Below are 20840 nucleotides of genomic sequence, written 5' to 3' on the forward strand. Positions count from 1 at the left end.
AAAGAAAGCTAACCCTGATGTCCCAACTATTTTAGGTAACCCCCTACCCGTCCTTTTATATGCAGACAAAGCTGTCCTTATGGCACGTACACCTAACGCTTTACGTCTGCTTGTATATAGTTTTGTAAATTTTATGGAGGGACTGGATCTGAAAGTTAATTTTAAAAAGTCTTTTATTATGTCCTGTGGGCCGGGCAAAAGGAAACTCAGCACAATTCGAATTGGAACAGATAAACTAGAATCTGTCCATAAGTTCCCTTATCTGGGGTTGGTTTTCGCTGCGAACGGCTCGTGGAGTGGGCATGTGGCCCACGCCACGAGCAAGTTCTCGAAAGCCAACAATTCTGTCCTAAGTCTCCCCCGCCCAAAGAAAATCGCCGCCACAAAAGCCATCGTTAAAATTTTTAAACTACAGTGTTCCCCTGTTGCCACGTATGGAGCCGAAGTTTGGGGATCGGCTAGCAGCATTAGCATTCAAAGAGAGGAAAATCGTTTTTGCAGAAAATTGCTGGGAGCACCGATCTCCTCTTCCAATTTCATCTGCCATAACGAACTCAACCTCCCCTTCATAAATGACTTCATTAAAGCAAGACCAGCTCTCTTCTGGATCAGAATCTGGAGGAATGAGGCTGCTGTCCTTACGCAAAACATCATTAAGGACTGCCTTAATTGTGAAAATGGCATGCAGATCCCGAGGTTTAAAGAAGTTTTTAAAACATTTAATGAAATTGGTAGAGGTATTTTGTTTACTGAGCCTAGGGCTATCGAATTAAAGGTCAAATTTGAGGTCCAAAAGGCACTTTATGCACTTTATCGCAATGAACGGCTTGGAATTGAATCACAGAAATCAGGGGTCAAGAAATATATTGGTAATGGTCTTTGTATGCAAATCATGCCACCCTACCTCTCACTCCCTATGTCAAATTGGGAGCGATCTCTACTGTTTCGTCTAAGGGCAGGAACTGTGAAATTTTTGCTGTCTTTTCCTCTGGGGTATCAACATCATATAGATCTTACCCCCTGCCCTTGTGACGGTATAAGCACTCAAGATGATTTGCACTTTCTGTTTTTCTGTAAATTTTATGTGAGATATACCAAATGGCTTTTAACCCCATATTTTAGAAAATTCAGACCTCTCACACTTCAGGAATCCTATATGTTGTTGCTCACCTTGGACACTGATGAACTGACATTTCGCACTAGCACTTTTTTAAGACTAGCCATATGTGCACGTAAGACTATGGAAAGTCCTTGAAATCAGAATCAGTCATAAAGATACTACTGCTAAAACTTTATAAGATAATGAAATCTACTGCTTAACCACTGTATGAATTGTCTTGTTACTATGGAATTCTATTTATTTAACTGTTTTGTATTATATGTATATATGTGCTTTGGTGTGTTCGGTACTTTTATGAATTTTATCAAATTCGAATAAAGGTCTTTTGAAACTTGAAACATAGGCTACATCTCTTGGAAAGGATTGCTAGTTAGATCTCTTTGGCCAGGCCCATTCTACACACGCTCCACCATTTTCATCCTACATAAAGCTCTGTCACATGTTTTTGTGCCATCCCACTCTATGCCACTCCACTCTACGGTAATCCACTGTACACCAGCCCACTGTACCCCACTTCACTGTAAGCCACACCACTCTGCATTACTCCATTACACACTATTACACTCCAAGCCATTCAATTCTACAAACACTCCAGTCTATGCCACTCCATTGTAGGCCCCTACACTCTACCCAATTCCACTGTATGCCACTCCACTCTACACCGTTCCACGGTATGCTAGTCCAGTGTATGTCATTCCACTGTACGCCACTCCACAGAACACTAGTCTACTCTAAGCCATTCCAATCCACGCTACTCCACTATATGCCACTCCACATAACTCCACTCTACGCTATTACACTCTATGCCACTCCATTCCACTCCACCACACTATATGCCACCCAACTCTACACTAATTCGCTGAACGCTATTACACTCTGTTCTATGACACTCCAGTCTACGGCAGTCCACTCTATGTTCCTCCAATCTACGCTATTACACTGCAAGCAGCTTCACTCTATGCCACTACACTCCATACTATTCTACTCTGTCACTACACTCTGCGCTACTCTACTCTACACCACTCCTCCCTATGCCACTCCACTCTCCGCTATCCCACTGTATGCCACTGTACTCTATGCCACTCCACTCTTAGCCAGCAGTGCAGGTGCGCTTTGCTTCCCTGTAAGTAGCCTGCCATAGACAGGGTGTAGGTAGAGAAGTACAGTAATCCAAAACATTTATTCATTGTGATTGTGGATGCACATCCATTGCAGAGGAATCCAAGTAAGAGATAATTGAAATGGTACAGTAACCCCAAGAAATCTCACAGGGATAGTTTTGAAGCTGATAAAGGAACTTTGATATATACACCATCTTAATGAAAGCGATCAGTGACAGGGAAAAAGTGCAATTTCTCTAACTAAAATGTTCTCATTTGATTTCTTCAATGTGTACCATACTTCTGGAGTAAACACCCATGATTACAGGATGCTAGAGGTGGCTTACACATAACTCCCAATCACATTGCTTTGACTGTGAGGTATGAATTAGCAATAAATACCTGAAAGCGCTAGGTCTTTGGAGGGCACTGACAAGCTATATCCCTTCCAGTGTATGGAAACGCACAACAGCATTGTAGTCTGGAATTACTTCTTATGCAATTTTATATAGCGCAAACTCAACCCGAAGCTTTTGGAGTGCTCTACATGATTACCAGTAACATTGCATAGGGTCCATTCTCTTTTTTGAGGATTAAAAGAATTTTCCAGAATTACAGAATGTTGAGGCGACGCAAGACATACTCTCCCAATTAATCTTTAATTACATATAAACCTTTGTAAGCCTTTATGCTGGCTGTTCTGAATTACACTTCTTGTTTTATTAATGTTTACAAACTGGCTGTTCTGAATTACACTTCTTGCTTTATTAATGTTTACAAACTCACTAAAAGAGTTAGGCTGGGTGCTTAAACCTCGCTCTGCTCTCAGTGTCCCAGTCAGTCACATCTCATGTTGCCTTTCCATGCAAAGGTGCCGTCTTTTCAGCAGGGCCCATCCCCCAGTCTGGGAGAGTTTCCTGTTCAGGTGATTCCAGTGCACTTGCCTCTTGACGTCCCCACATTTCTCACCCCAATATTTCTTACAAATGGGATTTTCATCAGGAAAAATGTGTCACAAAACTTGCTGGCAAATGGTGCAGATTTTGTGTTTGTGTAGTAAAGTGGTAAACATACATTTTGTTTGTTACTTCCTCCCTCAGTTCTGAGTGCAAAACTGAGTACACAGTGCACATTACTCATCAGTAATTACGGTACCCCTTGCTTAACTTATTTATTTATTACTTTTTTATGGATCATGCCTCTTATAGAAGTGGCATGTTCATACACTGTGCAAATAAAACATAGCAAAAGTATTTTCTCTCAGATTAGCACTCACATTAAAATAAGATAAATAGGCAGGGCTTTAAGTTGGCCGGGTCTCACCGGTGCTGAGCACTGGCCAGTTTTTTAAAGGAGGCCAGGAAATGGGTCTCAGGAGCAGCAACATTGTCGTGGTGTCACCAGGGCTTTAAGTAGAATTTTTTTGAATATTATATACAAGCTATAGTTGCTTATTTATCTTATGCAACTAACAACCATTGACCAAGCCAATAGTCCTGACTTGTAGGTATGATATTACTTGTTGTATCATATATCTGGATGCAATGACAGAACAGCAAAATACAAGTCGGACGGCACTCATTGATTTTTAGTTTGCGTGTTTTAAGCCACGCCCTTAATTACATTGACTACGCCCCTTTGAGAAAACCCCAAGTTTTTTTCATCTCATTTAAAGCCCTGACAATAGGTTAAACCATGGGTTAACAGATATGATTTTAAAATGAGAGTGTTTTTGATTGTCCAAACGGTAAAGGGTGTATGTAAGTAATATGCAGGGATGAGGGGACAAGGGGCCACAAAGTATGCAACTGCTTTCCAGCCTGACATCCAACACCGCAGCTCCATTGTGTCTGCTGTGTCTTACCATGCACCACCAAGTATCCATGTGGCAATGTAGAGTGCAACCCTAGAGCAATTGAGCTTTCAGCAAGGGTGGGAGCCCTACCCAATGATCATGGATCAGTTACACTGAATCAGGAGGTTTGTAGATGGTGCATCCATCATGTGTAGAAGTGGTGTTCTCTGAAGAGATGTCAGGAGTGTGTGCTCCACAGAAGGCCACCAGTAACACCCTTAAATACCTAGTGATTACTGTGTTTTTTCAGTCAAAGCAGGCAATAGGAACAGCACTCTTAGAAGATTTTCCATTGTTGATGCCTTCAACACTAATGGATGCAGTGAGACACCTGGCTAGAAAATGCAGAGCTCTGTGCCTTGAGCGCTCCTGAAATTTCAAGAGTGGCTTGAAATGCATTTTTTTTTATTTTATTTTTATAAATCAGAGGATGTGATAGAGACACAGCACAGTTGGCCATGTACATACAGTCTAGTGAAACCTAGGCTATTGCGGAGACAGGATAATACCACTTGAACATGAAAGAAGCCACACTCTGAGATTAAAAGCATGAGGGTGGGATGCTATCTACAAGCCGGCTTTAGAGCGGTGCAGCTGGTGAATCCACACCTGGCACTGAGCTCAGGGGTGGGCTGTGTTTAGAAATAAGGTATGAGCTTAAAAGCACCTGCTGCAGAGTTAATTTTGTGTACATAAGTTTTCAGACAACACTAAAAATGTCAAGATAACTCTGGTGATTGACCTTCCTGCTGGAGAGAGTTCAGAGTTTTTGCTAGTAGTAATTTTGATTCATCTGAAAGTAGAGCAGAGGGTTAATATTGGGGGTAGACATAACTTGCGTAATTAGTGAAGCGTAATCAGGTGGAATTATCTAAAAATTCTGTGAGATTATGCATAATTACGCAAAAAGAGTAATTCTAGGTTTAGTGCTATTTCATAATACAAAAATACAACCTTGCGTCCAAAAATGAGCATAAGAAATCTTTTTATGTTAAGAAATAGTGCTAAATGCAACAGAACACGAATAGCAAGGGAAAGGAGCCGATCATGCGTGCGAAATGTGCACCTGGGGTAGGTTATTAAAAAAAATGACCTTCCCCCGTGTTTAGCACTATTTTCTTATTGCTAAAAGCCCCCCAAACAGCCATAACGGGCGTGAACAGGCATTTTGCACTAAGCAGTAGCGCTAAATGTGCTGTTGCAGTTGAATTTTCCCTCCAACTTACTCCCAGCTTCTAGCGCTAAATTCCATTTTGGAAGCAAGGAGGCATTTTAGATTGATAAATAGCACTAAATGCAGCAGACCACAAATAGCAAGCTCAAGCAGCCACTTGCACTCACTAAGTGTGTTCTCCTGGTAGGATTGTTTTTCCCCAAATTACTCTTAATTACGCGAGCAGGTGTAATTGCGGTATTATCAGTATTTGTACATCAAAGAGTACCTACCGAAAAGGAATTAAAAAAATTACTCTGCTTTAGCGTGATAGATATTATTCCCAGGTCTGGTTAATATGCCTACTGCAAAGAAAGTGTACCATGCAGACAAAAGGACTGTATTTTATTTGAGTTGCTCAGTGGATAACTGCTCTTGTTGCACAGATTTTTTCTTACTTGCAGTTCATAAATTACAATCTTAAATAGCACAGTGACCAAAGAACTTTCAAAGAACTGCATGCAAACTGTATGGTATAGGTTAGAATGTTATGTTTTCCCCCCAGACTTTCAATATCGTATTATTGCTAAAAACTGTACGCTTGGATAGTAGTGCATTTGGATTAGAAAATTGTATCCCAACCACTGTGGAATGTTTTAAATCCTGAGTTTGTGCGTCTCCAGAAGAAATACTCAATAGATGACATGAGATTCCTACACCTCGTAATCCCTAGTGTCTTTTGTAGCATTACCTACATATTAATTTAGAGTTGTATGATTCATTGTCTCTGTATAATGTGTGTGATGTATAATGCTCTGACAACCTACACTAGTATCAGTGGTGCAATAAAACAAATGCATGTGAGAAGAGATGAGGGGCACATTTGAAGGGTTGTAATGAGGTCATCCATGCAGAAGGAGGTCATGGGGGGGAGGGGGGGCACCAAAAAAGACTGTTGCACCAGGCACCACCAGTACTGAAGTCAACTCTGGCTAGCTAGTCCGCCAAAGGATGGTTACAGTCTTGGAGTGAATTGACTTTGTCATAGAGAAAAAAGGCAAGGGCTCTGAACACTGGACCTGAATAGTCCTCTAAGTTATTTGAAAAACATGATCAGAATCATTTACTTTATATCACAGTGCAGTGCCCCATCATTCCTTAATTGAAGATAAAGATCACATGGCAATAGTGAAGTGTTCCAACTCAAATAGATTTTAAAAATGCTCATAAAACCACAATTTTCAGACACAAAACGACTAAATTTATTAGCAGCATCATGTAAATAAGTTTTTTTGTAGAGAAAAGGTTAATTTAAATGTTGAATATTTGGATAAATAAAGGATTATGGAGCTTTCCCTTTGAAATGTGCATCCTTTCTGCTGCTAGTATTTGTTTCTGGTGAGCAATGTGTGTTTAAATGCAAAGTGTGTTTTGGACTGCAGTACCACCTCCTGCCTACGGGGACAGAGCGAGCAAAAATATAAACACACTTTATGAAACACAGGTCCCCACAAGGCAATTTTTTCAAAAGTTGTAAAAATTGACACAGATGTTCCTGAAGTCATTTTTAATCATTTAGAAGACATTACCTTGTGGGGACCTGGGTTCAGGTCCCCACAGTGCAATCAAGTCCCCACAGCGTGAGTGTGTTATCATGCCCAAGTCCCCACAAGGATAGTAACATAAACCCACCCAGAGCCACACACACACACACACACACACACCCAGAGCCACACACACACCCAGAGCCACACACACACACCCAGAGCCACACACACACCCAGAGCCACACACACACACACCCAGAGCCACACACACACACACCCAGAGCCACACACACACACACACACACACAGGAGAGCAAGCACGGCAAGGGGGCAGGGAAGCAAGCACAGCAAGGGGGCAGGAAAACAAGCACAGCCAGGGGGCAGGGGAGCAAGCACAGCCAGGGGGCAGGGGAGCAAGCACAGCCAGGGGGCGGGGAAGCAAGCACAGCCGGGGGGCGGGGAAGCAAGCACAGCCAGGGGGCAGGGAAGCAAGCACAGCCAGGGGGCGGGGAAGCAAGCACAGCCAGGGGGCGGGGAAGCAAACACAGCCAGGGGGCGGGGAAGCAAGCACAGCCAGGGGGCGGGGAAGCAAGCACAGCCAGGGGGCGGGGAAGCAAGCACAGCCAGGGGGCGGGGAAGCAAGCACAGCCAGGGGGCAGGGAAGCAAGCACAGCCAGGGGGTATGGGAGCAAGCACAGACTGCTTTTGCCTGTCTCTAAAATACCCTTGTTGCTCAAAACAGCCATCCTATATTGGAAAGCTACATTGAAATACACCAAATACATACATAAAATACATACATAAACTGTTTGACTATAGCAAGTACAATGGAAAAGTCATATGTCACTGAATGTAAGATTGGAAGACCAACTGTGTATTATGTTGATGATTCCTGAAACCTATAATAATGCTATGCTCGATTGTAATGATTACATGAATAAAACCAATAAAAGTATGTTTAAAAAAAGCTAGTAGCTATTTTCTTTTATGTTGTGTGCACACCAGAGCTCACAGGCCAGAGTATTGTGCTGAGTGGGCCCCCTGCAGCTTGCGGGCCGCAGCACCACGGGGCTTGTGGGGGCCTGTGTTATACCACTATGTTTAGAGGGGGCTGGGTGAGTGCTCAAAGATCTATTCATTGTTCTCACTAATCATGGTTCACATATTGAGATTAACCTAACCTTTTTTGGCGAAACCCTACCCTGCAGATATGAAATGTGCCTTTATCTATGAGTTTGTACTCAACCACTGTCAGGGATCCCAAGAAATGATAAGGAAAGAAAATACATGGCATACAAAGTAAACTTCAGCAGTTTTAAGGATTCTATAAAGCAGGGGTACTCATAGTACGGCCCGCGGGCCGCCAGCAGCCCGGCATGCCTTCCTTGGCGGCCCGCGGACCTTGCAATCATACCTGTGCTTAAAAAAATAATGTTAGCAAACACCGCCGCTGCAGCGCTTGACTAAGACGACTCCGAGACTGATAATTAGCAGCGCTTGACTAAGACGGCTCCGAGACTGATAATCACCGCTCCCCCGGCCCGCACAGAGCAGAAGCTTTGTTGTATTTCACCTCTTAGCGCCCCTGCATCTCCACTCTGACAATCACTGCTCCCAGGGCCCCCACAAAGCAGAGTGGAGATGCAGGGGCGCTAAGAGGTGAAATGCGACAAAACCTCTGCTCTGTGGGGCCGGGCGAGAGGTGATGGTCAGAGTGGAGATGCAGGGGCGCTACAACAAAGCCTCAATAACATGTAAATGGTCTTTTAAAGACCTGCTAAGTACTTTGGTGCGGCTGTCTGGATGTGTGCGCTGAGGAAGCTCTCTCAGCCCGGGCTGAAGGCTGACACAGACAGACACACACACAGTGAGATGACAGAGGGGGGGAGTGTGAAGGCAGGAGGGAGAGGGAGTGCAGGAGGGAGAGAGAGATGGAGAGAGAGGGCAGGAGGGAGAGAGGGGGCAGGAGGGAGAGAGAGAGGGGGCAGGAGGGAGTGAGAGAGGGGGCAGGAGGGAGAGAGAGAGGGCAGGAGGGAGAGAGAGGGGGCAGGAGGGAGTGAGAGGGGGCTGGAGGGAGAGAGAGGGGGCAGGAGGGAGAGAGAGGGGGCAGGAGGGAGAGAGAGGGGGCAGGAGGGAGAGAGAGAGGGCAGGAGGGGGAGAGAGAGGGCAGGAGGGAGAGAGAGAGGGCAGGAGGGAGAGAGAGGGCAGGAGGGAGAGAGAGATGGAGAGGGAGGGCAGAAGAGAGAGGGAGGGCAGAAGAGAGAGGGAGGGCAGAAGAGAGAGGGAGGGCAGAAGAGAGAGGGAGGGCAGGAGGGAGAGGGAGGGCAGGAGGGCAGGAGGGAGAGGGAGGGCAGGAGAGAGAGGGAGGGCAGGAGGGAGAGAGAGATGGAGAGAGAGATGGAGAGAGATGGAGAGAGGGCAGGAGGGAGAGAGAGGGCAGGAGGTAGAGAGAGGGCAGGAGGTAGAGAGAGGGCAGGAGGTAGAGAGAGGGCGGGAGGGAGAGAGAGGGCAGGATGGAGAGAGAGGGCAGGAGGGAGAGAGAGATGGAGAGGGAGGGCAGGAGGAAAGGGTGGGCAGGAGGGAGAGGGCAGGCAGGAGAGAGAGGGCAGGCAGGAGAGGGAGGGAGAGGGAGGGCAGGAGGGAGAGGGAAGGCAGGAGGGAGAGGGAGTGCAGGAGGGAGAGGGAGTGCAGGAGGGAGAGGGAGGGCAGGAGGGAGAGGGAGGGCAGGAGGGAAGGAGGGAGAGGGAGGGCATGATGGAGAGAGGGCAGGAGAGAGGGCAGGAGGAAGGGCAGGAGGGAGAGAGAGATTGGGAGGGCAGGAGGGAGAGGGAGGGCAGGAGGGAGAGAGAGATGGAGAGAGAGGGCAGGAGGGAGAGGGAGGGCAGGAGGGAGAGGGAGGGCAGGAGGGAGAGAGAGGGCAGGAGGGAGTGGGAGGGCATGATGGAGAGGGAGGGCAGGATGGAGAGGGAGGGCAGGATGGATATAGAGATGGATATGGAGGGCAGGAGGTAGAGGGAGGGCATGATGGAGAAGGAGGGCAGGATGTAGAGGGAGGGCAGGATGGAGAGGGCAGGATGGAGAGGGAGGGCAGGAGGGAGAGAGGGATGGAGAGGGAGCACAGGAGGGAGAGGGAGCACAGGAGGGAGAAAGATACACACGGGAGGGCTGATTTAAACCTACACAAAACAATGCCTCACATTTCTGGTCTGAGGATAAACCCTCGGGAACTCAGATGGCTTTTGTTTATTCGTCATTACTAAAAGGACGACACCAGAATATGTGAGTAAGAGTTTCATGTGCAGTATCTTAATGTGAACCGCTCCTTTCATTCTTGATTTCAGTGACATCTTATTTCTCCTTAAATCAGCATTAATTATTGCCGACAGATTTTTTTTAATGAAAGAGTTTACTTGTTTCACAAAGTACTTTGGCCCCATTAAAATAACTTGCAGACAACTTCCTAAAAACGAGTTTTCATAGACTTATTCTGAGAAAAATGTCTTAAAGGTTACCTGGCTGTGAGGAGGGCCGGAACCTTTAAAGTTCTGCCAGAGTGAGAGCCCTGCACTTGAGTATGGACGTGCGGCCAGGGACAGTGGCCTGCCGACAGCCGGCTCGTTCTGCCTCTTCGTCTCTTCTTCGCCAAACGTGCATGCCTATTGGGGGCTCGGTGGTCTTTTCGGGACACAGGGGGGGGCGGCCTATGCTCCCGCTATTGTTTGGGGGTCTATTGTGAGTGGCTCCATGACGGGCTCCGGGGCATGTGCGGCGGTTGTGGTTCCGGGACCCTTGGGTTCCATATCGGGCCTGGAGCCCTGTTTAAAAAAAATAATAGATAAAATGAAACCCCCGGAGCCCCGTGGTGCTCCATGCAGCGCTCCGGGGTGTTGAGGGCTCCTGCACACCCGTTGCGAAGTAGTAGGGATCGAGGTCCCGTTTTAAATACAGAGCCCCGTAGCCCCGCTGGGCGCCATGCGGGCTCCCTGGCATGTACAGCGGTTGTGGGGTCTCCGTGGTGGTGCTCTTGGGCTCTAGGCCCCGTTTTTAAAAAAAATTGAAACCCGGGGTTTTGAGGTGGCGTTAGAGGCTCCTGTGCCCCCGTTGCGGCGTGGTAGGGCTCGAGGTCCCGTTTTGAAACATGAAGCCCCGCTGGGTGCCATGCATACTCCGGGGCATGTGCGGCGGTGCCCATTTTGTTTTTAAAATTGACGGGAGCGAGGCGCCTGCCAAGACATGGGGCTCTAAGCTGAGGAGGAGGGACGGGGGTCTGCATCAAGGGACAGGGCAGCTGGCACGCCTTGAGGGCGCAAAGGCTGGCGCAGGGCGCACGGTACCTTCCTCCGCAGACTTCATGCTGCCAAGGCGCGAGTAGAGGGCGGTGTACCGCAGCTCCAGGGCTCCTGCGGGGGCGAGGGGCATCCACAGCCTGAGCCAGTCCCAGCCTCCTCCCGGCAGAGATTCGGACAGTTGACCGCGCGCCTCTTAGAAGTTTACTCTGACTGGAAGTCACTGCACCATAGAGAGCCGGCTGGGGCAGCAGTGCACCGTTGTCACTGGCAGCGCCCGGGCGGCCTGGAGAGCGGGTAACTCACTTGCCACGAGCAGGGTGGCAGCGGGAGCAAGGTGACTTGTTTGTATAGCGCTGCTTAGCGCACACGCCAAACTGAACGAGGCGCTGCCGGTGTTTGAGAGGGAAGGAAAGTGGGATTCTGGGCGGTACCGTGATATTTGCAAGGTCACACGGTGATGGCACGCAGAGAAGCCAGGATTTCAGTGCCATGTTTGTGGTTTTCGAACCCTGGTTTAGCTGGTAACCAACAAGCGCTGCGAGACCGCTCCTGCGCTAGAAGTGTGCTATACTACGGCAGCGCGCGTCCTTCCTCCCTGGGTGGCGAGCTCTCCTTCAAGGCAGTGTGGGCAGCTTGTGCCCTCTGGTTTCCTTCTGGGGGTAGAGTTGAGGGAGTGAAGGCTGATGGAGATGGCAGGACACATGGTGCGGGACACACTGCACAAACGGGGATGGCGGGATACACAGCGCACACGAGCTAAGGAGGACACGAACAGCGGGAGTGGCGGGAACAGCGGGAGGGGGCGGGAAGGAGGACAGCGGGAGCCACGAACAGCGGGAGGGGGGACAGCAGGAGCCACGAACAGCGAGACCATCCTCATAGGAAGAGAAACCAAATAATGGCCGACGGAAGGTTCCACACTTTTTTCGGATTTGGGGGCGTGTTCGGTGGGCGCAGCTCAAAAGTGGAAAGAAGAACACCGAACACACCTCCAAATCCAAAAAGGACGGAGCCTATTTGGAGTGACGGCTCTCTCCTCCAATGGCTGGCCTCCATTTAGGAAGCCAGCCAATGGGAGAGAGCCAAAATTAGAGGCGGGATAAAGAGCCCATCTTAGAAACATAAGATCTCGCTGCTTCCGGTTCTGACGAACCGGATAGTACCTCGACCTAAAAAGATGGGAGGGGCAAGGGCATCAAGTTTGCTCCTTCTCTTGCAACAAGAATAACACAAGTTAGGGATGTGGCTCAATAAACAGAACTGCTGACTTTGGTCCTGAAGACACGTGATCGAGCCTAAGCCTGGGCTTTATAAAACATATGCAGATGGCATTAAATAAATATAACAAATATAATTAAACAATGGTTGAACCTAGACAGTTACAGGATCGGTGAAAATGTTGACGGATCATCAAAAGAAAACAGCAGGTGAACGCAATGGGAGGGTGAAGTGCATGAGCAGGAAATGAATACTGTGTGTTAGCTGGGAAGCGAAAACACCATCTGCAACTCCTGATAGGAGAAAGTCAATTAAGAAAATAGTGCTCATAGAATGTAAATGAAGCACACTGAGTAACAACACAGTAAAAGGTCCAGTCCTCATGGAAGGTTAAAAATGCATACAAGGCAGTACTAAGGAGGGACTACTAACAATATTCACACATCAAAAGCAACCATTTAGAAAGGACAGTAACAGGAGCCAATTGAAAAGATGGGCGGGAAATGGGTGGGGCTTCTATTCCATATCTAAAACAAGCATTTACAATGCAAAGGTCTCGGCATCATTAAAGGTAGAGCTATTGGCATTGCTCATGACATTTTTTTTTAAAATCATAAATAAATGGCATTGTCATTTACATTGCCAATAGCTTAATCGTTAAATAAATGGCATTGTCATTTACAATGCCAATAGCTTAATCGCTCGCAAATGCATGACCTATTGTATTTACACCCACACAGAGCCTCACACACAAAGCCACCCACACACACATACAGAGCCAACCACACAGAGCCACTCACAGTCATTCACATAGAGCCCCCTACACAGAGCTACCCTCACACAGACAGAGCTACCCTCACACAGACAGAGCCACCCACACATAGAGCCACCTACAAAAAAAGCTATCCACACAGAGCCACACACACACACACACACAGAGCCACAGAGAGACACACACACACAGAGCCCCACACACACAGAGCCCCACACACACACAGAGCCCCACACACCCAGAGCCCCACACACCCAGAGCCCCACACACCCACACACCCAGAGCCCCACACACACACACCCAGAGCCCCACACACACCCAGAGCCACAGAGCCACATATCCACACAGAGCCACATACACACACAGGAGAGGAAGCACAGCGAGGGGGCAGGGGAGCAAGCACAGCCAGGGGGCAGGGGAGCAAGCACAGCCAGGGGGCAGGGGAGAAAGCACAGCCAGGGGGGCAGGGGAGCAAGCATAGCCAGGGGGCAGGGGAGCAAGCACAGCCAGGGGGCAGGGGAGCAAGCACAGCCAGGGGGCAGGGGAGCAAGCAGAGCCAGGGGGTAGGGGAGCAAGCACAGCCAGGGGGCAGGGGAGCAAGCACAGCCAGGGGGCAGGGGAGCAAGCACAGCCAGGGGTTGTAACGCAGCATAAGCCCTAACTATCATTATACCACCTTATCAAAAGAAAAAGTCAACGAGGGGGGGGTGAGGAGCTCACGCACACAAAAGCAACGAGGGGTGGGTGGAGGAGCTCACGCACGCAGAAGCCACGAGGGGGGTGAGGAGCTCACGCACGCAGAAGCCACGAGGGGGGAGGGCGGTGAGGAGCTTACGCACACAAGCAATGAGGGGGGAGGGGGTGAGGAGCTCACCCACACAAGCAACAAGGGGGGAGAGGGGGTTGAGGAGCTCACGCACGCAGAAGCCACGAGGGGGGTGAGGAGCTCACGCACACAAGCAACGAGGAAAGGGGGGAGGGGGTGAGGAGCTCACGCACACAAGCAAAGAGGAGGGGAGGGGGGTGAGGAGCTCATGCACAAAAGCAACGGAGGCGGAGGGGGAGGGGGTAGGAGCTCACGCACACACAAGCAACGAGGGGGGGAGTGCGGTGAGGAGCTCACGCACGCAGAAGCCACTTAAATGCAGCACTTATAGTTTCTTATTCATCCAGAAGATGATTTTCATCTAAATGCTTAATATATGCCTTTCACTCTGAAGTTATGATAAAGGCCCAAATGCTGTTATGACAATACCAGCCCAGTGTGCTGAGCAATAATTTTCACTGCATGTCCCTGTATGCCTCCCGAGAGGTGCACCTCTATGGCACAAAACATGTCATCGTTTAGCAACAGCCCTTACTAAGAGGCCTATAATTGTAGGAGCATGACCCTGCTCACTTTTGTGTGCCGATTTGACGTGCGCAGTCAGAGAGCTTATGTTGCTGCACAAGACTTCAGATTCCAGTGTTCCCAATCTGTCACCTTTCAGGCACACCGAGAGTAAATGCAGCATATGAACCTTGAGGGGAATCGTTAAATCTGCGCACTAAACAATCCCCCACATCCCCACCCACAAAGGCATCTGGGAGAGTGTGCAGTCAAACGCCTGCCTGTCTGGGTAATCAATGTAATAGCCTCTTATAGTTGGCTAACAATAAACATCTGTTATTCAGCATCAGGATGCCCCTTAGGGGCTGAACGTGTAATTTACAAATGCACATGTTATGTTATGATCAGGTAAGTCGCTTAAATCATGCGCTATTTGCCCTGGCCTAACCTGCAGTAATTACCACTGCCCATAACTCATAATCAATGGCTCAGATGACTGAAAGCTAGAAGTAATTTTCTAGGGTGTCAAGCTTATGCCACCAGCTTTACATTCAGCTCTTGGAAACATCTGCACACTTAACTCAGCAAACTTCCCAGCATTCGAATTTGTGACCTGTAGGTTACACCCGTATCTCTGCAACAACCCACTGAGCAACCTTCAAGGATTCAAACCTGTACCCAGCAGATTGAACAGAGCACACTGCAGCAAAGCTATTTTACTATAATTGAAAGCTGTCACCTGCTGAATAAACAACTACTGCAAGTGTCCTAACCCTCTCAGCTATATTACCACCTGATGTATTGGGCCTTCAGATATAACCATTAAGACACCTCTGGGGATTAGCGTTCCTACTGCCAATTCCCCAATGGAAATATGTCTTGCTACAACCATTGTATCAACATAACACCAGAACTAGCCTCCAGTATACATCTGCATTTCAATTCTTTGTCTGATAATCACATGCAGCTTCTTAACAAGTGGTAGGTACGTACATGTTATCTCTTATGCACTTACCACATCCTTACAGAAGGTTAAAGTGATGCAGATTTCTCTCCAGAAACGGATTTTAACTAAGTACTTCATTAGCTTCCCCATTTATATTTCAAACAAGTTATAAACATATCCATTATCATCAATTTAAAAAAGCGAAATATTCGTTCCTGGCATACTGCCAATATATCTAGACGATGCGAAGGTCACTGCTATCTCGGGGTCGCCGTGGTGATACTGCTGCCACGCTGCGGCAGGACAGTCTGGCGCACTTCCGGTTCCGGGAGGTGGATAACATCTTCACCCCCGAATGGCTTCATTTACAACAACAAGGAAAGCACAAACCCCAAACACACCTGCGGCGCGCCTTACCTGTGACGTCAGTCTGTGCTTGTTTGGCGCTCTGGTCACAGGTTCGCTTCCTAACAGGGCAAACTAAACTTTCATTCTTCTGAGGTCTACGGTCAAGGGTATCAGTCTCTGCTTTTAAGGCGGTCTGCGACTTCTAAACACCCCTTAGTGCACTGTGGGTGTCAACACCCCACACAAGCTGGCATACTATCAGTAGTTATGTGTCAAAGATTAACTCAAAATAATCGTCATTACTCTGATTACGCCAGCGGAATGGACGTGTATGGCTAGTGGGTCATAGGTCATCTGGAAACCCCTACAGGGCAGCCAGCCCGAGCATCTGCTGTGCACACACCTACCTTCAAGCTTAGTGAAATGAGGTGTGTTCACAGGTGTGCATGGATCTGCTGTTTTGCTCTGTTTATGGTGGTAACAACGAATCTTGGCTGTGGTGTTTCTGACACACACACTTTGAGCCTCAGATGAAGTGCTGTCATGGTGTGCCATCCATGGGCCGGTTCTGAAGCCTGCGTCTCCTCAGCGGTCTCTGCACACACTGTGCGGTGAGACATGCCCACTGAAGTGCGCCTAGAAGCACGCAGGTACAAGTAGCGCCAATGCACAGAAGTGTGAGGCGAGCATTGAAGGCGCTTTACTCCCCTGCGAAGCGCTCATCCGATCCAACGAAAAACAGCAAGAGTCCCTCGCACACCCTCCGTGCGCCTTGAAACTCCACAAAGATGTGCCAAGGCTGACGTCACGTTACTGTCATTCTAACCTACACATACCACTGACCCACTGAGCATTGAACGAGCGCTGATAACCCGGCACTACACGCTGAAACCCTATCCTAGTCAAAGGATGCAACAGTGAGAGTGTGCTAGGAGGTTTAGGCGTGGAAGTAAGCGCTATAGACATTCCAATGGCGTGTGGTAGACATTAGCGCCGCCGGCTGGCTTCTAGGCGCAATGGGAAGAACCCAGGTCGGAGCGACAGCTGTCAGCTAAGCTCTCTTAATAATTACAAGTCTCGAGTCTCCTAAAGGTGCAACAGACCTCTGACCCTTTTGGGGGTGCTCTGTTTGGGGGGGGCAAGCCTTGGTCAGGAGCAGGGTGAACCCCCGGATCTCCTCGGCTGACCGGGTATAAACAGGGAATTCTCTTATATATCAATCATAGCGCCTCAAAGAGAGGGAGGGCCCTGTCAGGCGCTGGTGCCTTTTATCTGATTCACGGTGGAATCTGGGGACAGTCGTGCTCACACTCGCCCTCAGCACTCCCGTGGTGAATACAGTGTGCAGCGCACCCCTCAGTCCCTCCGTGCAGCTCCAGTACGGTGGCCGTGCAGCTCCAGTACGGTGGCTCAGGCGTTTACTGTTCCTCTGCCCGGCTCTGAGAGTGGGTGGGGCCGTTCCGCCGGACGATGCCTCTGATCTGTCTACATAATGCAGTTAAAAAGTGAAAAGAGCTCTTTTAATGTATATCCAAGTGTGTTTGTCGCCCTGACTGAATCCCGTCAGTTAAGGCCACGGCAATTATGCGGTTGTGCGTCCGATGTGCTGGGGTACCATTTAACTCAGGGAAATGCGAAGCCCGCTCTCTGACCTCGACTCGCGTGCATACTTAACAAGCATGAAGCACGGCGGACAGGGGGGGGGGGGGGGGCGAACGGCGCACGGACAGCGGGAGGGGGTGGGGCGGGAACTTGCGTGCATGCAGGGGCTGCCGATTTGATTCGATTCTCTCTCGCAAATAGAAAATAGGCACACAGACTGCCAGGTGGAGGAGGCTGCGACTTCTTGGGGCGGCTGTTGTTGAGAAATGGCCTAAAGAAAAGCGCCGCCATTTTCCGATTCGGGGGCGTGTTTTTTGCGCCCTGAGTGACAGACGACATCACAGGGCTAAAGAATGCAAAAAATCACGCCCCCGAATCCGAAAAAGACGGAGCTTATTTGGAGGGACGGCTCTCTCCTCCAATGGCTGGCCTCCTTTTAGGAAGCCAGCCAATGGAGGTGAGACGGGCGAGGGAGGCGGGTTCCAGATCCCTACTAAGTAGCATACGATCTCCTCCCGGAAGCTGGCAAGCCAGCATTTCCGGTCCTCGACCGAAACAGCATACTTTCACTATCACGGCCGGCAGGCCGTGATGCCAAGAGCTTTTTTTAATTTTATTTCACCCTTGTTTTTCCCCACCACGTTATTTTCCTTTCTGTTTATTCTTGTTACTTATTGCAATCTCTGTCCTTAACATCCAACCATCCATCGTGCAATGGCCTGAAATGTTATCAGAAAGTCCTCTAGGAATGTGGGCAAGCGCTCGACTGTCTGTTTAATGTGCTGTTCTCTAGTGCCGTTTACAATTCCACTTCTCTCTCTGCTCTTGAAGCTGTGGCTTCGCGATTTCTCACTCTGACCTTGCGGAAACTGTCTCCTCCTATAAATTGGTGTACTTCACAGCTTCAGCTTCTGCTGTGGATGCCACTGCACGTAGTATTTACACCTGGTAATTAGAGTTCTAGCATTATCCTTCGCAGGCTGTTCAATTTTCTTGCGTTTTTAGCAGTGTAAGCTTTTGAATGGTGTTTGACACTGCGAGGAGCAACCTGGTACATAAGAGTCGCAAAATGCTGTTTCTGCATTGGTTTTCTGCTCATAGACTAGGGAATTTCCTTATGTTAAAATTTGGAAATCTAATAAATATTTTTTTCAAATTTTTAAAGTATGAAAAATGCTACTAGGATTCCCTTGTTGGAACTGGTGCATGCAGATGCCTCCCAGACGTTTTTGGTTCTCTTGGTAGCGCAGCGGTGTAACCGAGTGGCGCAGAGTCATTTCAAAACCACCATCCACACTTCTCTCCCTTCTGTTGCTGTCCATTTGTCTTGCTTGCTGTCCCCTTATCTTTCTCTGACCCTTTCTCATATTCTTTCTATTTGTGTCTGCCGCTCATTCTCTCAATGTCTTGCTGTCTCTATATGTCTCTCCCGCATCACCTCCCTCCCATCTTTCTATTTCTCTCTCTTTCTCTGTTTGTGTCCTTCTCCATCTCCCTTTCTAGATCTCGATCTTTCTAATTGGAATACTGGTGTGTTTCATGAATGCCCTTTCTGAGCCTTTTAGAAAATGTTACGTGTTTTAGAATGCTCTATGTAACCCCATAGTCTTACAAATGTTCTGCGGGGATAACCTTTGAACTATCCTCGAGTCTGTTCACACTTGCTTCGCTCACCCTAGATATTATGTCTTTCCACATCGCAGAATCTCATCCTGACCGTAACATATCCGCAAATGACGTGGCCTTGAATTTACTTCTCCTTATGTTTGTAACATTAAATTAGTCTGTGTATTGTCGGAATGGTGCCAACCCCGTAACGCACAGATCCGATGTGAGAGACCGCCTACTCGATTATAGTCATCACCCACCCTGTTCTCCTTATCTGGAAAAAATTCCTTCATTTAGATGGCCTCGCCGCCCCATTCACCCTTTAACCAGACCCCTCGCCATCTCTTCTTTAGCTGCCTAAATTACTGCCCATCGCTCCCCCTGCCGCTTTTTTGCCTCAGTCTAAACCAGAGGTCTTCAAACTTTTGGATGCCGAGACCCCCTTGTCAACATTTTCAAGCGTAAGGACCCCCTCCTGACAAAAATGTCTAAACCTCTAGGTAATGAGGAAGGTGAGGCCCAAATTATGCGACAGGCTTGACTAAATTGTGTGAGTAGAAAATGTAAAGAATGTTCTGTGATGCTGTGTATTTTGGGGTAGCATTGCTTTATTATTTCGAATTTTTTTAAACACAGTAATACTGAGGAAAGATTTCACCCCATCAGTACCAGTTTATAACCAAAATACAGCAATTAACATTAGAAAGATGTCTAGTCAACCTCTGTGAAGGGCCTCCCAATCCGCAGGAATACGCGCTGCCACATTAGACGCTCACCTGGCCATGGCCGGGAGCAGCAAGGGTGAGTGCATGGTGATTAGTGTGAGTGCATGGTGATTAGTGTGAGTGCATGGTGATTGGTGTGAGTGCATGATTGGTGTGAGTGCATGGTGATTGGTGTGAGTGCATGGTGATTGGTGTGAGTGCATGGTGATTGGTGTGAGTGAATTGTGATTGGTGTGAGTGCATGGTGATCAGTGTGAGTGCAGGGTGATCAGTGTGAGTGCAGGGTGATCAGTGTGAGTGCAGGGTGATCAGTGTGAGTGCAGAGTGATCAGTGTGAGTGCAGGGTGATCGGGTGAGTAGTGTGAGTGCAGGGTGATCGGGTGAGTAGTGTGAGTGCAGGGTGATCGGGTGAATAGTGTGAGTGCAGGGTGATCGGGTGAATAGTGTGAGTGCATGGTGATCGGGTGAGTGCAGGGTGATCGGGTGAGTAGTGTGAGTGCAGGGTGATCGGGTGAATAGTGTGAGTGCATGGTGATCGGGTGAATAGTGTGAGTGCATGGTGATTGCTGTGAGTGCATGGTGATTGCTGTGAGTGCATAGTGATTGCTGTGAGTGCATTGTGATTACTGTGAGTGCATTGTGATCAGTGTGAGTGCAGGGTGAACGTGAAAGTGAAGGCGAGAATGAGAAGTGAGTAGTGTGAAAGCAGGGTGCATTCCCAAAAACTTGAAGCGTTGGGTTTCAGATACAAGTTAAATTATTGCTATAATGGCATTAATCAGGGTTCGAGGGTGGAGGAAATAAATAATGTGCTGATCCTGCAACAAACTTCCAGTCTAATGATTAGAGTTACCAGCTCATTATTTTGATGGCCCAGAAATAAGCAGTCACCTACAGCTGTATTTTTTGCACTTATCTGTGAATACGTAGAACAGCAAATATAAATAGAAAGCACTTTTAATTGTGTTCTAGGGATGCCTTAATGATCCATGACTAATAATTAAAGAGAATAAAGACAGAAAAGTCACAAACCTAAATAATACATACTTTTTTATTTATAACTCAAATTAGTGTCAAGAGTAGGCCTCTGCAGGATCTTTAAACAACACATAGCAGGCATGTTTCTTTTGGCAACCCAACTTTATATTTATTTTCATGAAATGCATTCTCACACTACAGCAGTAAGTTTAAAAATACAAATGTAAGCAATAGGCAGAGTGAACCATA

The sequence above is a fragment of the Lissotriton vulgaris genome, chromosome 3_1 (assembly GCF_964263255.1).
Source record: "Lissotriton vulgaris chromosome 3_1, aLisVul1.2, whole genome shotgun sequence".
Taxonomy (NCBI): Eukaryota; Metazoa; Chordata; class Amphibia; order Caudata; family Salamandridae; genus Lissotriton; species Lissotriton vulgaris.